Source organism: Ptychodera flava, chromosome 17, assembly GCF_041260155.1.
Source record: "Ptychodera flava strain L36383 chromosome 17, AS_Pfla_20210202, whole genome shotgun sequence".
In the NCBI taxonomy this organism is placed as follows: Eukaryota; Metazoa; Hemichordata; class Enteropneusta; family Ptychoderidae; genus Ptychodera; species Ptychodera flava.
Window position 1 is genome coordinate 5,878,430 of NC_091944.1, and position 26,571 is coordinate 5,905,000.

A 26,571-nucleotide genomic window follows, 5' to 3' on the forward strand; every position below is an offset into this window, starting at 1 on the left:
TTCAACCAGACCGAGTCATACGCGTATAGAGCAAAACTACGACGTTGAAGGTAATTTTGTGCACAGTGCCACAGATCGTCACGCTCAGTTCGTCAGATCGAGTCCACGTCATTCGCGATTCGGGGCAAAGAGTAACTGTGACGTTCTTGTACTTGGAGACTCTATCACTAAATACATTAACACTCGTTTGTTGTATAAAGATAAGCAGTCTCTTAAATTGAGAGTCTCAAATATTGATGAAGCCCATGCGCGTATTAGAAACATGAGAAATGTTGATGCGGAGATTGTAATATTGCATGTAGGATCAAACGATGTTGGTAGCATGCGTGATGATATGATAGTTGATGGTCTTGTTTCATTGTGTAATGAAATTAAATATTTCTGCCCCAAGGCACTTATTGTAGTGTCAGGTATTTTACCTTTTCATGGTAAATATGAGTTATTGAATAATCAAATCAAGGTTATTAATGGAAAGGTCAAGAATGCATGTTCCAATATTGACAAATGTGTTTTTGTTGAACACTACAGATTGGGTAATAATAGTGATATGTATCACAGGGATGGAATCCACATAAATTCACGAGGCACTAGTCTCTTGGTGGGTGACATCAAACAGTGTGTAAGAGCATTTCATAGAGGTGATTACGCCTCCCCTTCCCATAGGTATAGATCCACATCACATTTCAGACCAGTTGATGTTCGTGATAACCAGATGTATAAACCATACCGTAACAGGCCATACATCTATGGCAATTATATTCATACTGATTACTGGCGCAATGAGAATTTTCGTGATTGGTAATGTTGTCAAAATATAATACAGATATTAACTGCATTACTTAACTGAACTAACTGCATTAAAACCTGTTGTACGTAGTTACAGCACTTCTTTCTTTCCAGGTTGTTTATGTTTTTGTCCTGGAACTGTTTTTGATAAAAGCCACTATGGTGTGAAAGTGTTGGAGTTACTCTTTGATAAACTGCTTTTTGTCCTATTGTTAAACTTTTGCCGAATTTCTATTGAGCGGTATAGTGTTACTACATCTCTATTTGGCTACAAACTGACACTTCGTTTTCGTTGGTGCCATGTGTTTTACTACTCAAAGGCATAATACTGTTGATAGTGTTGTATTAAGAAAAGACTCAAAGAATTTGTCTTTACTTATTGGAAGTTGGAATATTCAAGGTGGTTTATCAAACAAATGCAGAGATGATGATTTCATTTCAGTTATTAATAAGTTTGATGTTATGTGTATACAAGAAACATGGCTTTCGAAGTCACAGAATGTTGCCCTAGATGGCTATTGTTATTTCAGATCTGATAGAAATTTTCAACATAAGCGAAGTAAGCGTGCTGCTGGGGATCAGTTGTTTATTTAAATCAAGCCTAAAGGCTGGAATTACAAATCTGAAGTCAAATATTTCTGACTTTCTCTGGTTTAAACTTGATAAGGATTTTTTCTCATTCAGAAGAGATATTTTCATATGTTGTGTATACTTACCTCCACAAGGATCTGTCATGCATATACATAATGATTATTTTGAAACTCTACAATCGGAAATTCTTAACTTTTCGTGTTCAGGCGACATAATTCTTGTAGGAGATTTCAATGCTAGAACAGGTAATTTGCCAGATTATATTCAATATGATGATATTAACCACTGTCCTACACCAAGTGACTATTTGCCTGACTTCATAAAGGATAGAATTTCTAGAGATGATGGTACATGTAGTGTCAATTCTTTCGGCAGACACCTTATTAATTTTTTGTATTCAAAATGGTCTTCTTATTTTAAATGGCAGAACTACAGGTGATCTGTATGGTAAACCAACCTGTTACAAAAGAACAGGGTTTAGCACGGTAGATTATGGTATTGTTACAAAGAATCTCACTGACCTTATTGATTATTTTAAAGTTTATGATTTCACACATTACTCTGATCACTGCCCGGTAGGTTTTTCTATGAATGTAAGAAATATTGTAAAGCCTACAATAGATGTTGAGTGTAAACCATGTCCTAGCAAATACATTTGGAATGATTCTGCCAAACAAAAATTTCTAGAAACTCTTCAAAGTTCATCTATTCAAGAAGAATTTAGAATGTTTCACAATAATTGTTCTACGTCTCAAACTTGTGATGACATTCTGGAAAGGTTTGAGGGTATCATTCACAAAGTTTCAAATTGTTGTTTACGTAAGTTACTCCCAAAGTGAAAATTAAGAAGTCAAGGCGTATTACACAGCCATGGTTTGATAAATCATGTTTTTCACTTCGTAAAGATTTTAAGGATTGCTGTAAATTGCTAGGCCGCTATCCAAATGACCCGTTTATTAGAGGGAGATGTTTCACACTGAAGAAAAATTATAAAAAATTGTTGAAATTTAAAAAAGCTATTTTTAAACGTGATAAACTTGCTAAATTAGAAAATGCTCATTCTGAGAACAGTGATCATTATTGGAAATTGTGGAAAGATATTTCAGGTACAAAAAGTGAGATGAAAATTGACTCCTCTATTTCTCCAAGCGAATGGTTTGCTCACTTTAAGCAATTGGGAGACTTTTCTATGGAAGAAAACGACAATTTTCTAGACATATCTGTAAAGACTTGCATAACATGGAGGCAGCTAATGAAGAAAATGAAAATGTTATTCTTAATTCTGTTATTAATGATTCAGAAATCTTGAAAGCCTTACGTAAACTAAAATCTGGGAAGTCTCCAGGTACAGATGGAATTTTAAATGAAATGTTAAAATATGGGGGTTCTTGTTTACTTACTCCACTTTGCATACTCTTTAATACCATTCTCAGATCAGGTAGATTTCCAAATGCTTGGAAAAGGGCAATTTTGGTCCCAATTTTCAAATCTGGAGATACAAGTGATCCATCTAACTATAGAGGGATATCTGTCAATAGTTGTTTAGCAAAACTTTTTACTTCAGTGTTGAATAATAGGCTTATCGATTACTTAAGCAAAAATAACTCTCTTTCACCTTTCCAGTCTGGTTTCAGATCAAAGAGGAGAACTGCTGACAATCTCTTTGTGTTACGTTCTGCTATTGAAAGGCAGGTATATTCTAAATCCTGTCATTCGAGCAGTAATCCCAGTCAGAGATATCTTTACTGTTGTTTTGTAGATTTTCAGAAGGCGTTTGATAGAGTTTGGCGTACAGGTTTACTTTGGAAATTGAAGAAATATGGAATTGATGGCAATTTTTATAACATTATCAAGTCAATGTATAGTAATGTTCAATATTGTGTGAAAAGCAATAATTGTCTTACTGGTGATTTTGAGTCCAAAATAGGTGTCAAGCAAGGTTGTAATTTAAGTCCAACTTTATTTAATGTTTTTGTAAATGATCTTCCTTGCATTTTTGGTGATGATGAGGACTGTCCTATTAATTTGAATTCACTCCATATAAATTGTCTGATGTATGCTGATGATCTCCTGTTGATGTCAGAAACTAGAGCTGGCTTGCAAAGATGTCTTGATAAGCTGCGTGATTTTGCTGTATTGGAAATTATCTATTAACATAAAGAAGACAAAAGTAATTGTATTTAACAAAAGTAATCATCTTGTAAAAGGAGTTACCCTTACTTACAATGGAATAGCACTTGACTTAGTGAAAGAATACTGTTACCTTGGTTTTGTCATTACTCCAAATGGTAAATTCAAAGGTAATTTTCGTAATCTTAAATTGAAGGCAATGAAAGCACTTTTTAGCCTTCGTAAGGGTCTATTTCAGAATAGTTCACTCTCTGTAAAAGTTGCATTAGCACTTTTTGATACATTAATTGTACCTATTATGACTTATGGCTGTGAAATATGGGGGCATGAAATTAATGACAAAGTTAATTTTCTTGATGATGTCAGTATCTCTTTCTATAAATTCATTCTAGGAGTTTCTAAACATGCCTCAAATGCTGGTGTTTTTGGAGAGCTTGGTAGATATCCAATTCGGTTTACAGTTATAAAACACATGCTCAAGTACTGGCATAGACTGGTTTTGACCGATGACATTTTACTTAAGTCTGCATACATATCATCGAGGTTTAATTCAAAATGGTCTGACTTTGTGTATAACATTTTGAATTCTTACAGTGAAAGTAATGTATGGACTTCCGTATGTAATATCAATTCCACAGTAAGTGTTGTTGTTGATAATTTATGTAAGAGTTATCATCAGACTTGGCTCAGAAATTTGCATAATGATTCACGAAACCCGGGTTCAGGAAAAAATAAACTCAGAACATATAGAGAATTTAAAACTTCTTTTCACTTTGAAAATTATTTATTGGATATAAGAAATTTTACTTATAGGAAGTGGCTTACAAAACTTCGAATCTCTGATCACAACTTACAAATTGAATTAGGTCGGAGATCAAACCCAAAAGTCCCTGCAAATGAGAGATTTTGTAAGTATTGTAAATCTTCAGTAGAGGATGAATTCCATTATGTAATGATCTGTCCAAAATATAGCACTTACAGAGAGATGTTATTTTCCTCAATAACTATGTGCAGTCCTGGTTTCGTTGACTTAGACCAGAAAGAGAAGTTCATTTACATCTTTAGTCAGTCAGATAAATTACCCCTTGTTAAGTATATTTCAAGTACCTTACTTTCTCCCCCAGCAGCAGCTACAACCAGTGTTTGTTAATCCTTGTATTGTTGAACTGTAAAGGTATTTTTGCCTTACCACACTTCGTTGAACTGTACAGGTATTTTTGCCTTACCACACTTCTTAAGTGTGTTGTTGCGCAATAAACATTATTGTACTTGGGCCTCAGCCCAAGTACATTTGTTTTCATTCCGTGGGAAAAAACTCTGTAAGGTATAACCATTCCTGGCTGAGACCAGGGAGGGCAAAATGTCTTGGCTTCATCTTTCTTGGCATAATAAATGGCGTAATGATGCTAACTTAAAAAAGTGCTGCTCTCAGCCAGTCATGAATAAGTGAGATGTGAATATAAATGCTTCTCTATCTGAGTTTTTGCCACAAAATCTTCTGAATATAATCAAAATGTGCATCGAAATGCAACAATTAATGCACCCTCCGTTTCCTAAGCGATGGCACGACCCTTGCTACACCCACTGGACGAGCCAAAGTGGGAGGGGTAATTTCAGTTTGGTCGAACAGGAGGGCTCGAGACCAGAATTTAACATTTAAACTTGAAACATGTTTAATCACTGACAAGATGTGGACTAGTGTTAATCACAGTGAAAGTTTGAAAAGGAAAGGTTTTATATCCCGGACACAATGAAAAACATTACGACTGGAAACTGTACCCCCAGTTGAGAATAGTAATGCCCACAGCGATGGAGAACACTTATCCTTGAGCTGAGAAAACCAGACCATCATTTCGAAATAGAGCTGCAGATTCGAGAAGCTCGTTCAAAATAGCTAGGTACACCCCATAAAGGGGTGGTTTCGAGTTTTGAGGGCAAATTTCGCCTCCTTCATATAGAAATCGTACGTTTGTTTTTCCAGGAGAACACACCATTTGACACAAAATTTGCATGTAAAGGGGTCGCCAGTAAGTACGTGGTCAAATCTGGCATAAGAAACAATATGAAATGTTGGGTAAAGCCAGTCCAAAATAAACTGATTTGAACTTTTGTGTTTTGTAATTTATACCACTGCAGTAACATTACCTTTTTTTGACAACATCACACAATGTAATACGTTTTGAAACTGAATACTCCGACGTATTCTGTGTCTCCTTTGCTAAAAAATACGGTATGCCGATTACCATGTAAGGAGATGATGACGTCAAGACAGATTTGTAGTGCGTTTGGTCCTGGATGGTGCACGAAGTTTTGTCGAGGTAGCTTGCGTAATATTTATTTCCTAAATGGGAGAGATTAGGGTCGATCTAAACGAAGGCCGAAGAATGTTATGATACTCTAAGCGAGCTGAACTGTAACGCGAATGGTTGGATAATTTGGAGGATGTCTAGAACCGGGTCTAGAATGATCTCGTCTCATTAAGATTATTTGGCGGTCAGTATGGAATTTCAACTGCGTCACAAGTTTGCAAAATGAGTATTCCGTCGAACGGTCAACGAACGATGTTTTAGAAATCTGGAGACATGGCACATCGCATTTTTATTTTAGTATTTTATATTTTACAAAAGATTTAAGAAGCAATGATTTTGTCGAAAATTCTGAAAAAATATAGAAAGATTGATCGCGAACACATTTTCACTTGGGGTCAACTAGCCCTGCGTACGATGCTGTGTGTTCCGCTACAGCTAATCGCCCCGCTCACCACAGCCCTGCAAAGACCCGTACGTAGGGTCGGTGACTTCAAATCCATTTTGGGACTTCACGTAAAAAGCCAAATTACTGCCGAAATTCAGCGTTCTTGGGCCCAAGTCGTATCCCAGCCTACCTCAGCTACTCGATCGCTTCCAAAAATGACAGTCTTTTATTCACTTCTCGTAAATAACCGTCGATGTCGGCAACTCTCTCGCTAGCCCTGCGTACGATGCTGTGTGTTAGCTGTAGCACATAGCATTGTACGCAGGGCTAGGGGTCAACCGGATGCGCTATTTTGCGGGTTGCGGGTTGCGGGCTGCGGGTTGCGGGCATGAAAAAATGTGTGTTTTTTGATATCATTTTCGCCCTTCTCACACTTCAGATTAGTTCAACCGCCGATAAAAGCACAATTTTCAAAATCGTTTTCAACGCCGTTTCAAATAATTTTATTGTGGTGAACACGATTATAGTCCTAGGAAACTTTTCAAAGTCACGCTGGATCAAATGCTGGGGGCATACCGGCATGGAGCGACTATCATACTGCAGGTGCAAGTCATACGTTCATGATATTAGGAGATAAATTATTGAGAGCTGCAGAACACAAACCTCATCCAAAAATATCCTATTAGATCGATTCCTGAAAATAAGGCAACGCACCGGCGTGTTTTTCCCACTGAAATTCTCGCGTAAAATGTTAGCAGAATGTCGTTCTCTGAGGTCGCGACCTCGCTTGAACCGAAACGGCAAAGTAAACTAAGTCCTTTGTTGTACGTCTTTTTCTTTTAAAGATTTCATGAAAAATACACGGCATTTACAATACACATCACTTCTACGCTTTTTTAAGTCAAATCTTTCCTTATGCATTGCATTTAACTAGGCATTGTTTAATTTTCTGTATGAGTTGCCCTGGAACCGAATTGTGAATGGATGCATTACAAAGAATTTACTTCCTATGGCCTGATACTAGAAATGTAACAATTTTCATTCCGCGATAAGTGGCGACATTTCCGAGGCGCGATTTTTTTTTTGTCAGTCTGGTATTACGTATATTTCTCACTCACATCCATGGCAAGAAAGAAAAGTGATTCAGATCCCTAATTATTTGTAATGGCCAGGCAGCTCGGAATAAATAAATTGGTCCTCGGAATCGCCGCTTTTAGTTTAGCAGATTTTGATTTTTATCAGAAACATGACGTATTTTCACCCATTTGGTTTGGTCTGTTATAGCATCTTTAGTCCAAAAAATCAAGTTTACAGCATTGATGTTTTCAACAGCCTTCAAATATACAGTATTACGTTAAAATACACCATATAGTAGTGTTTCATTAATTTTAACCATCTTGACCTGATGGTGAAATATGGACTTCGCAGGAAAAGGGATACTGTACGATAGACCGATCATCATTATTGATAATAGACACATTCTAAAGGTTTTATTTCTTATATATATATGCCATATTACATATATTAGAAATCTAGCCATAATTCTAAAAACCCGCAGCCCGCAACCCGCACTTTAGCAGATACCGGGGTCAACATGGGGTCGCAGCCATGTTGCCTCAAAGCTTATTTCTGTCTGCACTCCAAAAATGTCGGATATGAACCTGAAAAATCGATGCAATTTCGTCAAAATTCGGCGAAATTTCAGCCTATAGACAAAATTTCATCTTGGTAGGTAAATTTACTGAAATTTGATCGACAAATAATCCTGAGCTTGAACGTGACAGCTCGCCTTCTCCGGGAAGTCAAGTATCCAGCTGCCCACACAGTTGCCATATGGCCAGGTTTATGAGATTGTTTTCAAGCGAGCGAGCCAATAGAGCTAGAGGTCTGATTTTGGTATATAGGAATAACTTAGCAATACAATTATTTTGACAAAATGTCACGTGACCTCAATGACCTTTGACCTCAAATAGATATATTTGTCCACAACTCAGTAACCACAAGTGCTACACCCTTCATATCTGGTATGATGGGACACCTTATGACACCACATATTGTACCTCATTAATTATGCGCATATCTAATTCTGAGCAAGCCAATAGAGCTGGATGTCCGATTTTTGGTATATAGGGATAACTATAGGGTAGAAATCTAAATATGCCCATCTAAATATTAGACATCTACCATCGAGAACAAAAGAAATTTGCTGTAATTTGAATATTTAAGGAGTTTAAGCAATTTTCACTATAAATAAAGAACCCCTGCCTCAAACTCCACAAAAGTTGCTAGACATATTTTGCCGTTGTCATTACATTGCTTCGTTTAATTACCAGTTAATCAAATGCCTAATTGACAGGAGGAAATTCAAGACCATATTTGAATAGTAGTATAATTGTCCTCAAAATTACTCTATCACGGCCCAAGTACTCATTGCCATCAGCAATACTGCCTTGTTATTATTATTATTATATTGTATAAAGCATTCTGTAAAATTTGAACATTCAGTTTCGTTGACGTATTGTCGAAATAAAGCTGAGAATGGCGTACTTGATTGCTTGTCATGGAAGGATATACACGTGTAAAGCGGACCTATGTTTCGCTGACCGCACACGGTCAGCGCGGTGACCGGTACTGTGGATGCAGAATGAAACCCTTGGCCTCGGCGAAAGTTAACTCAACGCGGCGCCGTATAGGCTACATCGTACTCAAGCCAAGTCTCACCGTTGTAGGGTAACAGCTCTGATGATAACTTATTTGCTCGAGTTGTGAAGTCCATCCTCCCACGTAAGTACTTCTGTACTGCCAATTAAATATGTTAGTAGCTGTGCGTGCGTGCCACGAGTACGAGTCGACTGTGCTGTGTGTTCAACACACCACCGTCCCTCGTGGGTGGAGGGACGGTGAACACACTTACAGCCCTGCCACGCAGAGGTACGCTCGATCATATTATACTCGAATTGACTGAATTTGATATATTCATTGCACTGATTTCGGTGTATAGTCGATCATATGTGGTGTGACAGTTGTGTCAACATATGGTCATACGCTAGAACCGCCGAGGATCGAAAGAGTGAACGTTGCACGAAACCGCAGGTTATTCACGGCATGGGCTGGCAGGACTGTGTTTTACCGGGGTTATACGGCCTCCCGCCGTATAACGCCGGTAAAACATTGCCCTGCTGCCACGCAGAGCTGGGGTTTTACCCCTTTTCATCAGCTGAGGTAACCTGATGATTCACTGTATAAGTATCGCCATGCGTACAGGTCTCAGGCGTGGCGGAGGCCGTAACGCCGGGAATACAGACCTGTACGCAGGGCTACGTAGTGTACTTGCTTAGTCACACACGTTCTTTTTTCGTGTTCGTGTCTTAGATTTTTTTCATATGTGGAACACGTACACGTACATACGTACGGGAGCTGAATTGCATTACATACGCTGGCGATTCAGTGTGCTGTACAGAGATGTTTGATTAAAACGATATGGCATCAGCGGCCAGGAGGTATCATACGGATAGAGGTCACACTGTGAGATCATGGAGGTAGAAGGAGAGATTACCTCCATGGTGAGATCAAGCTTGTTCTCACGAGATCGGAAGCAGCTGTGCCCAGCCCGTATGCTTTATGTTCGGACAGTGCATGCACTGACGAAATTTTTGTCTTTAAAATGGTTTACATGCATGCTGTACAGTATCATGGATCGTAAGCATGAGTGTGTGTTTCACAGTTTCCTTACCTACACTCATGGAGCTAGGAACAAATACCATTTCTAGCTCCATGCTAAACTGGTGTATAAAAACTCCGGTGTGTGCATAGTTAATATTTAACTTTGCAAATTATTGCATATTTAACTTTCATGGAGTCACAGATTTGATAATCATTTTCATTCTGACGGTCTGAAAGTCCGCTCTACAATTATTGTTACATGTAGCGTTCAGGGAAATCAATCGAACGGGACCTTGTAAACTTCCGGTTCAGGGGAAAGGCTGGCAGGTAAATGAACAGAGGCCACATATAATCCATGTAGTGCATTTGGTGAAATTCCAAAATTTAATTTCTTGTACATAAATGCCCTTATCACAGATATTTTAACAATATTAATTAATGATTAATGTAATTAATGTTATAGAAATAATGGGTGATGCTCTGACCATTATTATTCATTTATGGCCAAGGGCGAGAGGAAGTCAAGAATTTACAAGGCTTAGCGAGCAAGCTTATTTTGGCTTTCAGTCTTGCCAAAGCCTATAGATAAACGTTAATGGTCGGGCTGAGCCTGTTATTTCCATGATATTACCAACAAACCCTAGAAAATCATCAAGATTTACAAAAATTTCCCATGTGAAAGACAACGGAGCCCCAGAACTTGTGCAATATTGCCTGAATACATGGGTTTATGTGCCAGAGAACAGGTGACAATTTGCCAGACACCAGGATGGCAAAATCGTTTCCTGCTGCGAGGGTACATAAACCCATGTATTCAGGCAACAATATTTTTATTACATGCCTCTGGTTATAAATGCTGTATGACATTTAGTTATATGCTGGACATTTTCAAACAGTTTTTACCATTATCGACCAGCATCAAACGGATTTTAACGAAAGTCAAAATAGAAGTGTGCACATGTATATTTTACATCTATCATTCAGGGTCTACTTATATGTCGAAAACATTGTAGGGCTTCACTGGCCTTGGTAACCATGGAAACCAGTCATACATCGTTTCAGTACATCGTTCACCGACCCCCTAACTCCCCGGATGTTCCTTTTCAAATCAATTCATTGATTTGCACTCACATCAAGGCATGTAATAAGCAATGCACAGTCATGGCCACCCTAAAAATTTGGCAAATCTGGAGATTTTTAAAAAAATGTATAACTTGGGCCACAAGTGCTTCATTTTGTTTTTGTGATTGATTATGATCTTTGTACAATTGACAATTTACATTTTTGATGAAAAGTCACAATGTTAGCAGCATTATTCATATTCATGGACATCAAAACAAACCATTACTGTGTATTTGTGGTCAGTCACATGGTTCTGCTCCACCAATTAAATGAGATGTCTATAGCATGGTAATACATAATGAATGAGTGTATGATTTTACTGATCTTTTGACCCATATATCTATGATTAGAAAGTTGAGTATCCATTGTACAGACGGTGAGAAATAGGACTATCTGCAAGATTCTAATTCATTGTATTCGTTGACATTTGCCTACAGCTGTTAGTATACCTCGCGTAACCTGGTCAAGCCTCAGAGGTACATGTATGTGAAACTTAGAAGGAACAAGAATCAAAAGATTGATAACTGCTCTTTGACAAAATCCTTCATCAGGTAAGATTTGATTTTCAATTTCCTGCACATGTCTCGTTCGTTATCAGTTAAGCTTTTCACATGCTCGGTTTTATTTGGCGGAATTGTAATACTTTCTTCAACATCAACTCCCTCAATGCTCTCTACGTAACTTTAATACATGTAAGTATTTCAGAATATGCGTCTGTAGTGTGGTCTCCTTGGCAAAAAAATCAACAGGACAAAATAGAGCAAGTGCAAATGAAATTCATGAAGTTCCTCTGTTTCAACATAGCATCCTTACAGCTGAAATAATTATGGAGAATTCTGCAAGCGTTTTAACCTTTAGCCTCTTTATCATTGGAGATTATTTATATTTTTATACAAATATGTGAATAATATGTATGATTGTCCCAATCATGTTTCATATTAATTTTGATGTTTCTCAGTAAACTACATGTACAAGAACTCGCAGTATAAACTCGATGTTTTTAGGTACTTGGCTCTTCAAAGATGTATGGCTACTTTAAATGAATTGTGCATTTCCAACCCTGCCATTGACAACACTTTATCTTGTCAAAGTTTCAGATGCTTGGTCAGAATGCCATGCTTAAATTTGTACATTTTTAATGGTTTCATATAGTTTGTTGTTTGTTGTTTATTGTTTATTGTACTTCATGCATTCATATTATTATGGTTTTTTTTATGGAGCCTGTTAATGTGACTTGTTCCTGTTGGTCTTTCTTTGAAATAATATATAAAGATATTGCTACTTGCTTGAATACACGTCTTGACCTACATTATATACATGTTTCCTTTAAAAAGGTCCACAATCACCAGTGATTACAATGGGTTTAGGGCAAAGTTATACCAGTGATGAAAGGTTTAATTAAAATTACAGAAGTCATAAACAATCAAGTTGTCTTATCTTGCATATAAAAAGCCATGTTTTAGAATGAACTGATGTAAACTAATGTCAGCAATTTGCAGGAGATAATATTTACATTGCATGATTCAAGTTAATGTTTCTTTTCACCCAATCAGATTCAAGATCCCTTGCTGAGGCAGTGCATACTGGGCAATGACAACCAGGTGAAAAGCAACATAGTGACAATACCATCCTCCATTGCAAGCATATACACAGTGTGTGGCTATGCAGAGAGCCAACACTGAACAGAGATGATGGTGTTGTCATCAATGCAGAGCAAAAACCTGTGGAATTGAGGGAATCTTTCATCAATATATTTATTTTCCTAAGACAATGGGTCCTTGCTGTGGCACAGGTTTGTACTTACACTGTTCAGTGTTTCCACTGGGTAAATTTTCCCTTAAACCATTCTGGCTAATTGAGACCAAAATTGATTAGCCAGAACTATAGCCATCAAAATTACATGTAATTGCATTTATGATTTTTATCCAACTGACAGTTGTATATATATACTCAGGTGGGTCCTATCAGTTGCTACAGTGGCAAGATGACATTAAACTGGTCCAATAATCATTTCTATTCAAGGTAATACAATTCCAGGTCCATTGGACATTTGTGATTTAAAAATTTAAGTAGGACTCATCCTGACCGACTGATAATTAGTGGCAATGAAAATAAACAACTATTTTTTATGGAACAAACTGCTTTCTTAATAACATTCACAACAAATTTTATTTCCTGTGTGCCACACACTTATGTGACTTAATTTTGCACTTTTGTAAATGTATCAAGATGTATTAAAAGTATTGCATTATTGACAGGTAACTTCAAGATGTTTCCTTTGAAAGATCCATAGCTTCTGCCTCAATCATCAAGTGCTTTCAGTTCTCCAATCACAGAGTCTGATTATTAAACCAACTGTTCACTTAAAGAAGGTGTACTCCAAGCAGTAAATGCTTAATAGTTTCAAAATCAAACTGGGTGTATACATGTATTTTAAATGTCCTGTCTGGCCACTTATATGTCTTACAGAAAAAAATAGCTGACTCTTCTCTTATTAAAACACTAGTCATGGAAATTCAACAAACTATTCCTGGTACACTTTCTTTTTTGTAACTACTACTACCCTGCAACTCTGCGGACTACCTGTGCAATTATCTTTTTAGCTTAATTGTACTCGAACACGACTTAGCATGTCGCAGTGTGCTGCTTGTTGTTCAGCGTAGTAAACATTCAACAGGACAACATCCTGGGCATGTCTTCATGCAAATATTATGACCAATGCCTATCCACAATACAGTGTTACTCAGTACGTGTACACATCATGGCAGGAGGTGACCCCTGCCTATATCCACAAATACATGGACACAGTATGGAAGATAACCGGGCCTATCCTCAATCCAAATGCATTCACATGGTATGGAAGATGGCACAGACATATATCCACAATACACATAATATATGCAATGGAGGATGGCCTAAGCCAATACACATACATGCACACAGTATGTACATGTATGATGAATCAGCTGGCCTATATAGAATACAAAATGGGAGATGACTAAGGCCTATCATTAATACAAACAGTCTGTACCTGTATCGTATTCAGGATAGGCCCAGGTCATTTTCAAAAATGTGTACCTGTATTGTATTCAGGATAGGCCTGGGTCATCTTCCATAGCAGGTACCTGTATGTGTATTCTGGATAGTCCAGAGTCACCTGCGATGCTGAGTAATTGTTTTGTGGATAGGCCTGGGTCATTGTATTTGCATAGGTTATAACATTTGCATGAAGTTTGGCTCAGGACGTCATCCAATTGACAGCTGTGCTCATTAATAGCTGCCTCTGAGTTTGCTGCAGTAGTGTCCTACGGTGACGTTTTTGAAACACTGGTTTCATTTTATTCACCACCCTTGCTGTCATTGGCTGCTGTTGTCTGCTTAGTTTTTGAAAATACACTGCAATCAGTGTTTCCTGACTATGTTAAAGCATTGTTTACAAAGCACTTGTCATAAAATAACAAGGTCATTGCATGCAGCCATCTGAAAGCATGGCATATAACTTCATAAGTTACTGATTATTATAGTTTTCTGAGACTGCACACTAAAGCAAGGAAAGAATGACCAGCCAGGGATGTTGAAAAATCTCTCTGCCTTTTAAAGGTGGAGCCTCCCTTTAAAAGGACGCAAAGCTATAGCAGCGTTCATTGTGTTAGTGGACACCAAACAGTCAACACAAGGTTACACGCTCCAGAAAATGCCACTTTTTAGTTTTTCCCGGCCACAAGAAGGCAGACAGACTGCCAAGCAGTCAGCGTGAAGTTGCTGCCGATCGGACTCTGTGGTTATATTAAAAGTCTAACGCGACTAGAAGACAATTTTTTAGGAAATTCGAGCGTTTGTTGTGACTGTTGGCGATTTAAACTGACCGTCAATCAAACGCTTGTATAAACTCTGTTTGCAGGATTAGCAAAAGGTGATAAAAGGTTGAGATCTGTTTGTGTAATTAATGTTATAGAAATCAAACATCGTACTGGCCAAGTGTTTGACTGGGAGGAGAACTCCACTAATGCGAGAACCTGGGATTGAAAAGTGCGGCTTTAACTGTACTCTCGATCAGCCCCCTGAAAAATAGCACAGACCAGTTTGGCGAAGGATAGTTGAAAAATATTTCCAATCTGCAGACATTTCATTTGCCATTTCACGCTCTTGCGAATGGCAGCGGAAACACTGCTGTTGTCATACACATTTGTAGTCCTTTTTTTAAAATACCCTCTTGAGTAGATCAAATGTATTACACCTCTACCATACTATTTAATCAGTAACTTTGTTGTGATAATCATGGCTTACACATTTTTGGTAAAATTATTTTCTCTTATTTAGCTGAATTTGCTAAAAAATTTTCTTGCCACTTGGCACTCTATGAATTGCCTAGTGAAATGCAGATGATATGATAAATGCACATGACTAGACATTCAATACATGTAGCTTCATTCGTAGGATCCATAAAACTGTTATGATGAAGTATATTCCAATGAGAGAATACATCTGGTATGCACACGTGATTTAGAATGTTTACATGTGTCTAATGCTTATCATCATTAGGGTTAAGGACATACAGAGTGTTTGCAATTCATTGTAGTACATCCCATCACCAAATGTATTTTAATCATTCCGGTTATCATTGTTATTTAAAGAGTTATAAGTAATCACGAGTCTATGTGTTTACAATTCAGGATCAGCAGTGAATGCTGCGCAATATCAAGGATGAGAAATACCATTGACCTTGACAAAGAGCATTAAAGACAAAGTGGAGGGCTTTGGATTGGACTTGGATCATGACATTATTACGAAAGATGAATGGAAATGATCAAACAACAGGTAAATTTCCATTTTAGTCCTTGCACCACAGTATATATACACAAGTGGCTGTTGCAAAGATGTGCTGGAACTGGTATCTTGTAACTTGCACAAAGTGTTTTTACCTTCTCGTGTCTATTTATAGACAGAGAAGGTATTAGAGTTGAAAACCAGTATGCTGCTGTCAAGACTTCCGTCTGTCAAGATGCGTTGACGTCATGCCATCGTGATGGGTCATATCATAAACTGGTGGGGGTGTTCGTGGCTCAGGTTGAGGTGTGGGAGAACGATTTTGAGCTGTGACAAAAATCAAAAGGGACTTAGCGGCATAGCCACAGTGTTAAGCCTTTCTCCAAGGTTTCTTAGTTGACTACAATCTATTACAGACTACTGAGCTTACGTTAGGGGTACTCACTTTGTGTTTGCTCACTCTGTGAGCGCTAGTGTTTGGTACTGAGTTGCGTGGATATCCCCTCATGGCCTCACGTGATCTGGGCCTGTTGCATAATCTGCAGAGATGATCATATGCCTCCGAGTCTGAAAACTGTCATTGTGTAAGCCTGTCGGCATTTTCCTTGCATTTTTTCTCATTTAATTTTGCAAAATATCGGCGAGTACCTCAATATTTCAAGATAACCCTTTCTTCCCAATCGTTTCCTGGAGTTTCAGAGTCATATGAACGAAAATGAGTGAAAGTTTTAGACAGGAAAATCGGACGTCGGCCATGTTCAATGTTTACAGTACAATCGGAAGTTTACGTGGAGGAATTAACCAACAAACACAGGAGTGTTCATGATGCCCGCCCTCTAGAGGCAGACCCTCCTATATGAAGTACCACATTTGATGCTTGTGGAAAGCTTGACCACACAATGGAGCATTTAAACTTTTAGAAAATGACAAACTGAATAAGAAGGTATTCAGAAAATGTCAAATACTGAGGAAAAATGCGCAAATATTCAAAATAAACAGGTTAACTGATTGGTCAGCTATAAAAAACAATGAAAATGTTTATGATCAAAAGTTTTTGAGATGCGCACATTTTAACAAATACAGAAATTATTAACATTATAAATATAAGACCAAACTATTTTTTCAGGGATGGGACAGGTTGGAAATGAGGGGTGAGAGACAAAGGCACTCCCTATTGCTGCATGTGGATGCAGCCACACCATTTCATTTACAGCATACTTATTCACTGTGTTGTGTTCAAGTTCCATATTGTACTGACTGTCATACAAGGATAACATAAGCAATCAAATCAAATTAGAAAAGGATCAATGCTGTTGTGTGGATTTTGCTGAACATGGCTGATATTTCGCCCTAATATTTGCCCTATATATTTGGTATCCAGCAAAGGCATATTTTGATGTCAAGTCAAAATTAACACTACATTGCTGATAATATATTTTACCGTTTCTGCATGAATTTTTCTTTTTTAAATTATAGTGTATTAGTACTTCAAACAGATTAACAGTTATCGTGATGTCACCCCATAATTTTACATCACAAAGACTGTAATTCTGCCAATTTTTTTGTTTTTCAGTCATTTTATAAATTTTGCACTGCACAAGATGATTGAACAAATTGCAATGTTTGAATTTGTAAACTCAAAGAATAAAAATCCTTTGGTCACAAATTAAATTATTTTTTGAAAAGAAATTTACTCTTAAACACTTTTAGCATATATTCTTTACACGGTCATGTATTTCAAGGAAAATATGCCTATTAAAAACTGTAATTTCTTCACTTTCAATTTTTTTTCAATACAATGACAATTATCAGCCATGAGGTTATACAAACACAAGACCAGATAAGCGTTTTTCATAATTTCCACAGGACTCTTTGGAAAATCCATTAAAACAGTTAAAAGTGACTGGAAATGATCACTTGGTATACATTTAATTTACAGATGCCAGTTTGTGTATTTCATATGCACTCAGGTCAGTAGGGAAGTGCGTCATTACTATTTTGGACTGTTAATTCTTATTTCTGAATTGTTTAACTTTTTTCCACATTGAACTATCTTTAGACAGTTTATACTGTAGATTAGAATTTTTTTGATTGATGTATTTAATCATCTTTTGGGTTCTTTGGGTCCATATCCCACCTCATGCCCCTACATCATCAACTATTTACCAACAACTCCATGCCAACAACCAATTACCTGACCTGGCCACACATTAGAGAAGGTACAGCGTCATTGACGGTATTTTATGTTAGTTGGCTTTATAGCTATACACATGTCTAGCATGTTTACAATTACAAGAATACTATTTAGAATCACAGGTTCACAAAAATATTAGTGATACATTTCTGTATTTAATTGACATTGCCAGCTGCAACTATGTAGGTACATCAGTTTTACACTAATTCATCCTGAATTATACACAACATGCATGTGACAGCAATCCTCATTCTTAAACTGTGCAGGACATTGGTTGTAGCCAATCTACATTGTATTACATATGACATGAGCAAGAAGGAAAAAGTATGGTTTAGATGTCTAGGTTAGAGAAACATGCATATAGCGGAGAGAAAAATAAATTTATTTGTTCTTTTTACACAAGAATTCTTGGATATGTAACACACAAATAAACTAACTTTTTGTGAAGAGAAATTATTATCTTCCATGATTTGTCCATGATTATCTTCCATGAGTTTATTATTATTACTATGTTAGGGAACAGGTGTGTATATCCATGCAGAAGAGGAAGCAGGATAAATCCAAAACCGACTATAAGGCAGCATTTTACCATTCAAAGAAGGAACCAACCACCAGGGACAGTTGTCTCAAGATGAAGACAGTGGGATTGCACCTCAATTTGGTAGAGGATTTCCTATTAGTCAGTATGGTGGAGAGACGTGCACCCTTACACTGCTCAGCACACAGATTTGTGTATGTTAGGATCAGAGGCTCCTAAACCATAGCACCTACCACAGATAAAGAGTGGGCAACTTAACAGACAAAACCCTCAATACTAAGCATCATCAGATACAGCTAGTACAGAACTATTGAAGGTATATAATTATATACCTGGATATATAATTATATAATTATATATCCAGCTCATAGAGAGGAAAAATTCAACTTTCAGAGCACTGAGAAAAGACAATTATTATTTCATGCCTCCCCTCAGTATCATGGTGATCTCTGTAGTATAGTAACGGACCTGTAGCTAGTTGTCACTTGTGATGATTGTTTATAAACATTCCATTATAACTTCTTTTTCTGCTCCAGAGGGTGTACATGTCAATCAGGACCCAGATTTACATATACTTGTCAATAACATTGCAATGTGCACATGTATGATACACTTTGTTTCCCAATGAGCTTCCAGAAGAAGAACAAAAAACTGGAGTTGATATCAAAAAAATTGTGAAAAATTCATCAAAAAATTACAGCAACTGGAGCCCAAATTTCATGGGGAGCTGTCATTATTTACAGAGTACAGGTCGGAGAGGAGATGTTGGAGGAATTTCGTCGGAAACTCTAAATTTTGAGTACCCCCCAAACCATGATGAATTTGAGTAACCCCCCTCCCTTACATGGAAATTTTGACTGACCCCCACACTCAATTTTGAAAAGTTAAATTTCAATACATGTATTTCTACAATTTACATAAATACAGCAATAGGAAAGACCATTCAAATCCTTGTGTACCCTGCTAGATAATCATTGGTTATCTCATGACGGTTGAAAAAGGTGAAACCAACAAAATGAAATTCAAAGTCACAACAAAACATAGATGTCAAAGGTCACACTATAACCAGTATACAACCACATACAGTTTTGTTGTATGTATGGGTATCATAACAGGGTCCTCACTAGGATATCCGACAGGGTAGACTTTGAAAGTACAGATTGAAGAACATGCAGGGCTGATGGGGAAAGTGTCCGCTTGGCTTGCTCCCCTCCCTTGCATGGAAAAGTTTGAGAAATTGTAGTGTGCATTGGTGCAGTTTGGTGTAATCTAAGAGGTATTTTCAATGTGTAATTTTACTGAGTAAAAATTTGTAGAAATTGATGTGTGAAGTAGGCAATCTGAGAGGTGTTTCAATACATTTGCACCAAAAATTGAGTAACCCCCCCTTCTTTCTCTCAACATTTTGAATAACCCCCCTTATAGCTTTCAATATTTTGGGTGACCCCTTCACATTCATCTGACCCCCAGGCTGTAACTAATGATGGCTCCCTAGGAGATATATCTTCAAGCTTGTGCGATATGGATTTCAGGCAATGTCAACTTGTGGACAAAAGGATACAGAGAATGTTGCAGATTATTGCAAATGGGACTAACTTATGAATACAGCCACACAAGTCACATTCCATTATCAAGAAAAAAAGCTCAAAACTACATCTGAAGTTGGCTTTGGAGATAAAAACTATTGCTTGCAATCATCGACCCTCATTACTCGCAACGCGCTATGCCAGAGCAAAGTGTACATATTCAGAACATCAGTTTGATCGTTCATGAGATTCAATGTTAAGTACCAAGTATTGTTGTTGGGGACCGCTTGGCAAATAAACTTAATATATTTCAATATTACTAAGATTACACAAAGAAACCACAGCAGTTGCCTGTCCCATTTTCTCGAAGGTGTATGTTGCAATAAGTGAAAATATTTCAACAAAATTCACCTTTAGCAGTCAGACAAGCTTATGAAAAATAGAGATTTATATATGTAATCATCACTTGTTTATTTGTATTCTAATGGATATAACTTTAAAAGAACAGACAGGGAATCAAACTGTTTTCTATTTTAGCTCTGCAGTTAGTGTGAATGAGCCTATCTTGTGTACCCTGGTAGGTGTGTGTTGTTGTTGGTCATCCGTCAACCGTCAACTTTTAGCATTTTTGGGGGTGAATTTGCTTTTAAGCTTCACTATCAGCAAAGCAGAGCTAATCTAATGAGTGGATATGTATTGTTGTTTGTCAGCTTTTTAGCTCTGCTGTCAGCAATGCGGAGCTTATCAAATGGGCTGATTTTACGTCATTGCCCATCTCTCCCTCCGTCCATCATCCGTCCGTCCGTCATCCATCACAATTGCGCTCTTCTCTGAAATCACATAAATTGTCTGGTTGCTTTGAAATTTGATACTCGTGCAGAATTTGCATATTTCTATATTTTAGGTATTTTTTTGCTGTTTTTGGTCACAAAATCTATTTCTCTGAAGTTGCTTATCTGATTGCTTTGAAATTGTATATGCATTTCACTTGGGGTGACCTCAGTTAGGTTAATTGTTCAAATTTTATTGAAATATGCAAATTTGTATTTTGAGGCAATTCTTGTCATTTTTTTAGTCCCCCATGGACACCGTCCGGGGGACATAGGTTTGGCCATGTCCGTGCATCCGTCTGTCCATGCATGCGTGCGTCCATTCACGCAGATATCTCAGAGATGCCTGGAGCGATTTCACTCACACTTGGTACAAGGATTACTTCATAAATCATACATATGCAAATTGATTTGTTTTGTGATATGATCCAATATGGCTGCCATGCGGCCATTTTGTTACGATTTTTTTATGTGCAGAGCCATAACTCAGGCACATCTCAACCGATTTTATTCAAAGTTGGTACAAGGACATTGACCTATATCATACATATGCAAGTCAATTTGTTTCACGAAATGATCCAATATGCCGGCATGACAGCCATTTTGTTATAATTTTTTCATGTACGGAGCCAAAAATCGGGCACTTTCAACATCAATTTATTCAAAGTTGGTACAAGGACATTGACCTATATCACACATATGCACATCAATTTGTGTTACAATATGATCCAATATTGCCGCATGGCGACCATTTTGTTACAATTTTTTCATGTCCTTAGCCATGACTCAAACATGTATTATTTGGGGCCGTTTTTTGCCATTTTTTGTGAAAAACTTTGTTTCTCAAAAACTGCTCATCTGATAGCTTTAATATTTGGCAGACATGTTCTTACGGATGATCTTATTGTGACATTGTGTATTTTTACAGCTGTCCTTAAATGAGCTATCAAAGATTTCCACCCTCTTCATCATAAGTGTCAGAAATAGGTAGTCTCTACATAACACAGCTGAGCTTTATCAGCTGCCATTTCGCTTGCTTACAAATAAAAACTTTTAATGATACCAATATGTCACAAACCATTAAAAGATAGTTTCCATGTTGTTTTGAAATGAATGTATTCATGACATTGATTATCAATTGGAAAACGCCCCCTAGTACTTTTCCCTTCAGTGACTTTGCTTTGCTTCACTCACTCGGTGACCCCCTATTTTAACCATCATGGATTAGGGTGTCCCACCTTTCCAAAATTCTTGGAAAAACACTCACTGAAACCGACAAGTACATTATTCATCAACACATTTGTCTCACACATAGTTATTCTCTGCACACCACAGCAGGACTCTGTCAGCCGCTAGGTCACTTTTTGGCATAACTCTTCTTCCCCTAAACATTTCAACCTATACTTTGAATAGGTCAAGTGGACCCCAGTACAGTTGGTAAAAACAACATGTTTGAGTGTTGAAAACTTTGTGAACCTGTTTTATGCAGCTATAGGTATGATGCATCATTTTCCTCAGAATATTTCAGATTATGTACAATGATCAGTCTTAGGCTTTATGTGCTCATTGGTATGCCTGTAAAAATATGCAGCCAAGTATTAAAGCTGTGTATTGTGAAATTCTCTTGTTACACAGTAAGGACTTTTATCACAATACTGCATGCTGATTTACATGGGATCATAATCAGATCTCATCCCCAGTTGGTAGTATTGACATTGTATCAGCTGTACACTGATGTATACTTGAAGCTTCCTTACAGATGTAAGATGTAATTGATTCCTCCAGTAGTTCAAATGACATTGCAATTGTCACCTTTGTAATTAAGTAAATATATGTTATTGTTTTCCAAGGCCTGCATATGTAAGAACACTTGGTTGATTGTGTATCACTCTTTTACAATGTAATACAGATATTTTAATGGTAAATAAAAGTTCCTAACATGCTTTTATACAACATTACATGTATTTCTGTCTCTGTCATATTGTGGGATGATCTATGTGTGTCTCTTGTGTTTTGTACAATGTATTGGAATATATTCAAATAGATGTAAGCCATCGTGAATATCACATTAATACTCTGTGCCAAATGGCAAGGTCATCAATCTTGAATCCCACTAATTTCAATGTGTCAGAGATATTATTCATATATTATCATACAAAGCATTATTTTTTTCAAGAAATGTTAAGTATACATTTATGTGTATACTTGAAGCTTCATACATATAAAACGATTGGAACTAATTTGGGATAATTTGTTAGTCCCCACGGACACCGTCCGGGGGGACTTATAGGTTTGGTCATGTCCGTGCGTGCGTGCGTGCGTGCGTGTGTGCGTGTGTGCGTCCGTCCGTGCACATTGATCTGTTTTGTGATACGATCCAATATGGCCGCCAGGCGGCCATTTTGTTACGATTTTTTCATGTACAGAGCCATAACTCAGACATGTTTCAACCGATTTTATTCAAAGTTGGTACAAGGACATTGACCAATGTCATAGACATGCACGTCAATTTGGTTTGTGATACGATCCAATATGGCCGCCAGTCGGCCATTTTGTTACGATTTTTTCATGTACAGAGCCATAACTCAGGCATATCTAAACCGATTTTATTCAAAGTTGGTACAGGGACATCGACCTATGTAATATATATGCACATTGATTTGTTTTGTGAAACGATCCAATATGGTCGCTGTGTGGCCATTTTGTTACGTTTTTTTCATGTACAGAACCATATCTCAGACATGTATCAAGCAAATTTATTCAAAGTTGGTACAAGGAGATTGACTTATGTCATACATATGCACGTCAATTTGTTTTGTAATACGATCCAATATGGCTGCCGTGTGGCCATTTTGTTATGATTTTTTCATGTACAGAGCCATAACTCAGGCATATCTCAACCGATTTTATTCAAAGTTGGTACAAGGACATTAACCTATGTCATACATATGTAAGTCAATTTGCTTGATGATATGATCCAATATGGCTGCATGGCAGCCATTTTGTTACAATTTTTTCATGTCCTTAGCCAAAACACGGGCACGTCTCAACCGATTTTATTCAAACTTAGTAAAAGGACATCACAGACCAAATTCATGAAGAGGACTCTATCCTCTCTGAGGACTTGAAATCAAAGTACCCATTAACAAGGGGGACTGTGTTATCTACGATGACTTGTTTAACTTATTTTTCAAATTTCTCAAAAGTATTAGATGCCATATAGCTGAATGTTGTAATTACTCATAAACAAGTGTGTAACGTAAAAAGAAAAACAGATGAGTTTACATTTCAGGTTAAAACGACCTTACTTCACCATCCAATTATCCTAAATTAGTTCCAATCGTGTTATATGTTTAAGTGATGAAAATAGGAACACGGGAATTTCACATGATGGGTTTTGCAACATGTAAAAGTGACGTTTCAACATTAACTGTTAGATTTGTATTCATGATTGGATGTACCATTTTATCCATAATTCATACCTATAAGGTCAAAGCCACGCCTTAAAAATGTTTAAAGGCATATTATAAGACATTCAACGAACATTGGAAAGAGGAACACAGCGGACCCAAGACATTTTGATTATGGCAGAAGCGCATCTTGGGCGATTGCAACTGCCAAGCTTATCTACCGAAAAATAAAGTCTATAGTACCAGCGAACTCTGAACGTCTCGTGTAGTCAGTACTTTGAAGATTCCCAGTACTTCTCAGCATGTCAAGGCGAGTAAACGAGATACACAATAAAGGCATATAGGCCTAGAATCAAAATAGTCGCAGACCCGGCGTGAGGAGACATAAATTGAATGCAAATTAATCTAGTACCGTCCGGTATCGATATTAGAATCCCGCAATTGCCGAAATTTATCGAGTAAACATCGCGGATTTCGCAGACCCAGGCTGTCGAGATATTTCAAGAGTGTAGTACTGTCTTATCGATATTAGAGTCCCGAAATCACTAACATTTAGCTTGTTGATACCGGCTATTTTAGCCTTACTCATGAGCGTGTCTATATATGATCCACATTGTGCAGTGTCGTCGTGTATCGTTACTAGTGTCCGAAACACCTTAAAAACAATCTTGCTCGAACTGTGCAGAGCATGACTTGGCACCTTTGATAGTTTTTAACAATTTCAGCTAACATGTTCACACCTGTGGGCTAATGTCGCAGAGATGTGTCTGTCGGGCCCGACATTTTTACTAAGGGGTTGACCATTTGATATCCTGGGCTGTCTGGAAGTTTTTCGAAAAAAAAAATCCCAGCAGATACAAGGGAAAAAATTCTGCCTTAGATGAGTTCTGTAAAAAAAACTGGCAAGCTAATGTGGAAGAAAAAAATCTATCACAGTATCAGCAAGAACCTTTGGGATGTAACTTTTTCATTTCCGTGCACCCTTCTTGTCTTTCCAAAAGCCTCTTAAAATTAATTTTCAGTTACATTTTGCTTTTTGAATTGTTCACTGATTTTAGATAAGTGAAGACACTCTGTCGATACATGCATATCATCTCTTGTATGTTGACCAATAATAATACGCTGGTATGATTGCATGCGACATGGACAGATCACACTGACAAGACAAATGACAGAATTTCAGAAGATGTTAAAACAAAACTGTCATCGTCAAGTATTATAATCCATGGCACATTTCCTCCAACAATAAACCAATTTGCATGTTCAAAAAAGAAAATCAAAATGTAACTATATTTTTCAATTTTCTAATGGTTTTATCATCTTGATTATAAACTCTTAGGCCTATTTCTAAATTTAAAATCTTTGGGCTGAGATTGAATATAGGAAACGGGTATGTATACTACATATGTATAGGTGTCAGGGCTCGAAATTAGCGGTAGTCTCGCGTCCACAGACTACCAACTTTTCCCTGGGGCTACCAAAATCCATGAAATGCACGGCTCAAAATTAACGTTTTCCCCTGGTATTCCACTTGGGTTACCATTTTCTGAAGTTGGTAACCAAGTGACAATGGCTGGTAGCCCATGCATATTTTAGTTCAGGGATATTGTTTTTCATTAACCAGACAAGAAAAAGCGATTTTGCAAGATTCTGCCCATGAAGTGAATTTCTAGTAATTTATCATTGGCTGCATAATACTTCCGTTTTCTGTTTAGCATTTTTGGACATGCAAACAGGGATATCAAGGATAGCTGTACTGATCACTATGTAACAACCCCCCCCCCCCCCCAACAAAAAAGCCATGACGCGCAGGTTCTGAAATGACGCACGCGGTGACCAGCTGACAGAAACGATCTTTATTATTTTGGCCTAATGGACAACAGTGATACTCAGAGCTTGGTAATCTATTGACAACTTGTTTCATTCTCAGAGTTGTATGAAAATTTTGATAGTCATCATGACAACGACCACGACTTTCTCAGCACGTCGAGACTAGATATACTGTAGCAGTGCTAAAATAGACCATGGGCTTTCTGTTGGGAGGAGACATATTGTCTGTGATTGATACATTATGATCCAATTGCAATGAAAATGCGTTTTCATTGACCATCACTTCCAGTGCCTGTCACTCAAGTACGTCAGTTCAGATATTGGCCATTGCACGCCAAATACTGACTGAATTTTATGTCCCGGCTTTTGGTAGTCCGTATGGGCTACCATTTCATGGATTTTGGTTGCCCCAGGGAAAAGTTGGTAGTCTGTGGACGCGGGACTACCGCTAATTTCGAGCCCTGAAATGGTAGCCCATGGTGGACTACCA

The 26,571-nt window shown here is 37.5% G+C and overlaps 1 protein-coding gene and 1 long non-coding RNA gene across 4 annotated transcripts in view; one reads left to right on the top strand and one right to left on the bottom strand.

Annotated features, from left to right (window-relative positions):
- Positions 1–26,571, bottom strand: part of LOC139115246 (tetratricopeptide repeat protein 38-like) — a 260,249-nt gene that overhangs the window by 65,034 nt on the left and 168,644 nt on the right. The window lies entirely within an intron of this gene.
- On the top strand, positions 8,824–20,349 carry LOC139115244 (uncharacterized). Its single transcript, XR_011548079.1, has 5 exons — positions 8,824–8,985; positions 11,424–11,537; positions 12,540–12,778; positions 15,660–15,804; positions 18,464–20,349. It is a non-coding gene; the product is annotated as an uncharacterized lncRNA (long non-coding RNA).